Source organism: Capsella rubella, unplaced genomic scaffold (genome assembly GCF_000375325.1).
Source record: "Capsella rubella cultivar Monte Gargano unplaced genomic scaffold, Caprub1_0 scaffold_7, whole genome shotgun sequence".
NCBI lineage: Eukaryota > Viridiplantae > Streptophyta > Magnoliopsida > Brassicales > Brassicaceae > Capsella > Capsella rubella.
The window spans coordinates 11,201,988-11,207,614 of NW_006238917.1; the positions used below are offsets into that span (position 1 = coordinate 11,201,988).

The 5,627-nt window shown below is 31.1% G+C and overlaps 2 long non-coding RNA genes across 2 annotated transcripts; one reads left to right on the forward strand and one right to left on the reverse strand.

Annotated features, from left to right (window-relative positions):
- The first annotated feature begins 3,284 nt into the window (after positions 1-3,284).
- Positions 3,285-4,201, forward strand: LOC111829703. Its single transcript, XR_002833063.1, has 2 exons — positions 3,285-3,453; positions 3,935-4,201. It is a non-coding gene; the product is annotated as an uncharacterized LOC111829703 (long non-coding RNA).
- A 175-nt stretch (positions 4,202-4,376) lies between these two features.
- LOC111829702 lies at positions 4,377-5,384 on the reverse strand. Its single transcript, XR_002833062.1, has 2 exons — positions 5,218-5,384; positions 4,377-4,945 (listed from the first exon to the last, which is right to left on the reverse strand). It is a non-coding gene; the product is annotated as an uncharacterized LOC111829702 (long non-coding RNA).
- Between the last annotated feature and the right edge of the window lie 243 nt (positions 5,385-5,627).

Consider the following 5,627-nt stretch of genomic DNA (forward strand, 5'->3'; position numbering starts at 1 on the left):
TCAAGAACTTTTATACCTCTTTAAGTTTTGTTTTAGACACACGAAAAAAAATGGTTAAGAAAATATCGAATAAGCATAATCTTGTTAAAAATAATCTTAAAGAAAATTAGGTTTAAAGTTAATATTTAGAATTAAAATATATAGTATGAATGTGTAGTAGAATCATTATACTCCTAAACTAGACTAATCATGACTTTTGCATCACCGGCCTATGTTAATGTTGATTTGATTCATGTCTCTAACACAAAAAATCACAATCTTTGGGTCCACGTAAACGTCATGATAAATTCGTTCCCGACATTTAAAAAAAAAATACAATCTTACCCAAACATGTAACTAAGAATATTTTTCTCAACAATCACAGAGTTCTCAGCCAAAATCCATACATCCCTCAGGTCCGATACCAAAACATATTATATGGTGCATTCCAAACTCTATTCGAACCAGCGATTTTTAAACTAAAAATATTGAGTAAAGAAAATGCTCAAAATCATTGTTTATTTTTGTCATCTTTGATCAAAGTTAATGATACGAAACCGAATCTGGCTGTTGAGCACTTGTGACCAAACACATCTCTACCCTTTTGGACTTTGACTAAACAAGAAAAAGTTGTAGAGCTTTTTGGACGGATGTGTATGATTAGCTGGTCAATACTTATGGACATTGGGGTCGATTCGTCATGATTTTCCCACACGGATGCACAATTTTTAGTTTAGTTTATAATCTCTTGTCGTCAGTAACTAATTCACTAATTCTACTAGATGAGTAGAACATTAAAAAAAATCCTAGATGAATATCACAAAACACTATGTACAGAGTCTTACCAAAACCAATAAAAAGCTATGTGACAAGGAAATTTATACCAAAGATGTGACAAAGAGTTTTTTTTTTCTTAGCTTGGTTAATAAACAAGACAAATACGATGATATAGACTTATACAATAGCACAAGTAGAAGTGGTTGTGCCATCAGCAAATTTAATGGTTGTCTTGTAACATATATATATGAAGCAATACGCTTTATCCTAAACAAGCAACATGTTATAGGCAATGTTCAGATAATTGATTAGGTCGTAAATGCTGATCACTTCGACAAAATTATGTAAACCTTGTTTCAATGTATTTATCTAATTTGTAACTATAGATATAAAAGGTTATCAATCTTTCTAAGCTTGTATCAAAGTTTAAATGTTAGGCAATGGTTATTGTCTGCATGCTTACCGCCTAAATTTTTTCTAAAACATCATTTATCGATGCGACACCATATTGATTCAAATTCGTTATGATGCATGTTGATAAAAATGATCGTTAACTTTTGTTTTGTAAGTCATTATCCTTAGCCTAGATCTCAAGTCCTTCCCCAAATTAGGTTTCTCAAACCTTTCTAAACAATCCATTGAAAACGGTGGAGTCATAAACAGTTTTCTTTAATTGTCTTATAAGATGCTGATACTTAGTCATGGGCATACAGTTTTTTTTTTGGGTTGAACTGGTCGGGTTATTCTGTTTTTTTTTTTTTAAATATTGTTTACCAAATATCTTTTAGAACTAAACAAAAATAAATTTCAGTTGGATCGATGGGGGCTAAAGGGCAAATTTCAACATGGACAATTTCATAAATGTATATTTATACTTTAACTTTGCTATCGTGTGAATTTCAACCTAACTAAACATTTTTTCGAATAAACAACATGAACTACTAAATTTATGCCAAAATCAACATTTTCCGGGATTATGTTGGTCAACCACGATGAGTCAGATGTTATATATGCAAATTTTGCCGAGTCATATGCCACATGTGCAAATTGAAATTGTTCAGGTTGAAATTTGCCCCTTACCCGATCGATGGGTACTCAAGTTATTCAGATCAATTATAAGCCGAGAAATTAATTATGAACTGAACTAATGAAATTTATTCTGGTTTACTCAATTTTAATTCGGTTTACTGAAATTATTATGGGCTTAAAACCACCAAATATGAAACCTAATATCAAATTTTGTCATTTTAAAAATACTTGGGCCTAAAAAAAACAAAAAGAAAACTCCCATTTAAGAAGAAAAGATAGTAGAGGAGATCGTAGAGGCGAAACGCATAAAGAGTTGATTTGGTTTTCTCAATCAATTAATTCGTGCTAGTTTAGCTTTTGTAAACTCATAAACTATTTTCTACCAAACTAATTTCAACCCAACTCATTTAACTTATCAACGTCAAAAATTAAAATCCAAAATATAACGTCAAAAATTAAAATCCAAAATATTAACTCGATGAAATTTTATGGTTTTTCTTGGATTGAGATGCCACGTTAATTTGGTCCATTTTAGCACCCCTAATTAGTGTATAATAACTTTAAATAATTGATTTCATATATTTAGAAGTGGAATATGTATGCCAATTGGATCTTTTCTAATAATACCAGGCAGTTTAAAATAGAATTGGGCTTAATTTGTCCAAGAGAAAACAAATGTTTTTTCATGGATTGAGCAACATATACCATTTTATCATAAATTTTTTTATGTATATGCATTATTGTTTGATAATATATGGATATCGCTAGTCCTCTCATGCTCTTAGTATTTTACTCCTTGTCCCTTACCTTACTCACACGTTACGTGTGACACGTCTAGGGCCAAATACTCAATATCAATTGGTCACTTATTATGTTATTATGTTATATCAATTGGTCACTTATTATGGAGAATTTCGATAGAGAAATCAGCAAAAAAAGACATAAAAAACATCCCCGTCATGTTCTTATTTATCTCCTTTGCGTTGCGTAACATTTCTTATACGGAAACTATGGGGAGATAGAACCGGAGATCCACGTTCTAGTCAAGAAGGCTAAAATGTGAAAATACGAAGATATGATTCTATGATATTTTTCGGGGACATTTATAAAAATGTACTAAATTGTATAAAAAGTTAGACAACTACACTATATATTATTGTTATTTGAAAACTATACTTTTAATATTAAAATGGACGAAAATACCCTTATATTTAATCACCAATATTAAATAAATTAACTAAAAAATAAAATTTTAATTTTAAATTTTAAAATTTAAAATTAAAAAACGTATTAATATTTGAAAAAATAGCGCTGTAACACCGTTTTCAACTTTGTTATTTCACTTTAACACTGTTTGAGACCATGACACCGTTTTTGGCTGTGAATAGACAAAACACTCCCTAAGTAAACTCTTAACTAAATAACTTTTTTTTGTAATATTGTTTCACCTACAAAATCTCGTTTCATTTTGTATATCTTTTAAAGCTAATAAAATAAAATAACATAAACTAAGTTCTCATCCACCAGTTCCAAAAAAAAAAAGAGATTGAAAAAAAATATCTCGATCTCTAGTTCATCTTCCACAATCTACGTGTTCCGCCGTTCTTCTTTCTACTCATCATCATTAAACCCAGATGCCTCACAATCTCCCGATTATTGTTTTCGCTGGTACGTTACTCAGCTTTCTCTACTTCTCTTCTTCTTCTTCTTCTTTCTGACTCGCCTTAGTTTAGTTTTCTGGTGTTTTTTTCAAGATATTTAATCTTTCTATTGTAAAAAAAACTTTGCATCGGATGTGTTTCCGCCTGATTTTTGGGTAAGGATACTTAGATCTTGACATTTTTTTAAAAAAGATTCACTATTTTTGATGCTTTGTCGGCTTTTGTTTTTGCTTTAGCGGAGTTTTAGTTTGAGAAGATTTTGTTTTTTGGTTTGAAGTTTGGAATTGTACGACATCTGTGTGGATCGCTTTTGATGCTTTACCGGCGTTTGTGGACATATAAATCATGGACTTCATCTGTGTGGATTGATTTTGCTATATATATATATATGCATATCATTAATTTCTTTCTTGAGGTTTTCTCCATAATTTTGTGTCTTAGACCATTAACGATATATGGTGTTTGCTTGAATATGATGTGTGTATCAGAGGCTAGGCTAGCTTTGGGAATCTAATCACTTGTCTCACTACACCAAGGAAACGATACCCTGCTACAAACATTACCACATGGCAAGGGATTTTTTTCCTACTTATTTCTTTAATTTCTGGGTTTTGATCCTTTTCCTTTGTTGTGATCCCTTTATTATGTTCATTAGATAACCTTGTATGAATGATCATCATGAAACATTAACTTTGTGGACAACAATTTGTGGATTTTAGCTTTATGGATGTCTTATAATGACAACATTAAATATACATTTAACTAGTAATACAACCATGTTAAGTTGTTGACTATGTGAAACAGATAGCAGTAGAAGAAGTTTGATTTCAGAAAAAAAAAAACTAAAGTTAAATAGGTTAGATCATAATGTGATAAGCACTGAGAGAAGGTGAACAAAATTGTGTTTTATGGATGTCTTATAAGACAAGCTACTTGAACAATTTTTAATTCACCATAAATTCACTATACAATATCCATAGATTCTTGAAGAAATATTTTCAAAGGAAAAAACACTAACCATTCACGGTAATCATAACACATGAAATCCTTACATTAAAAACTATGACACAAACATTTCTAACTGCTGGCCATTCAAGCACATCCATGATCTTTATCATTAATTATCACATAATTTGCGTCGCATCCACCACATCGCAACCATCAAACGCTGCCAATAAATCACATTGCAACCATAATTTGCATCGCATCCACCACATCGTATCCATTCACCGAAACGAAACTCTGCCATTGAACTTCAATTTAATTTGTGGACAACGATTCATGGACTTAACCATCGAACCGCTGCCACCAAATCACATCACAACGACAACATTGCAGCCACCACATCGTATCCACAGTATCGTATCCACCACATCGTATCCATTCACCGAAACGAAACTCTGCCATTGAACTTTAATTTTGTGGACAACGATTCATGGGCTTCATCTCTGTGGACAAATTTTTCCTAAACTTGGTAGTCGCATTGGAACACAATGATACTGAAAATCTCAAGAAACGAAAGATGCGAATAATTTAAGTGACCAAAAAGTAGCAAATTTTTAAAAGAGATTAAGATGATAAGTCAGGATTTAAGATACACAACTATTTGATTTAGAAGATTTGGTCGACACACAACTATGAAAAACATGAAAACTGAATATCATCAGAGAAATCCCGAAAAAATTAACGAACACAAAAACAAATATCAAACAAAGGAACACTTAATCGATTCAATGTTTTGCATAATACATAAAAAGACGAATTTATTCACCGTAGATGAAAAGAGCTTCTAGATCTCCTTTCCTAAAAATTGTTAAAACTGTAAAGAAAAAAAAATTATGAGTATAATTTCACAATTATTAACAAAAGAAAGTATCAAAGATAATTCACATGAATATGAGTAAAGTGGCTCAATTTCATGGTGAGTATAAACACCCACAGAGAAGAAAAATAACTGCCGTCGAGAGTAGGAAGAAGAAGAAGAAATTATTATTTTTAATTTTACTAGAGAGAGAGAGAAAAAGAGAATTTGAGATATAATTTAACTTGTTTTATCTTGTTATCTAGAGTAGTTTGTTTCCCCTATTTTGTTAAGGGCAAAATGGTATTAAAAAACTTGAAATACTACAAAAACGATGTACATAGCAGAAAGGGTGTTATTTTGCACACAATTTTAGAAAA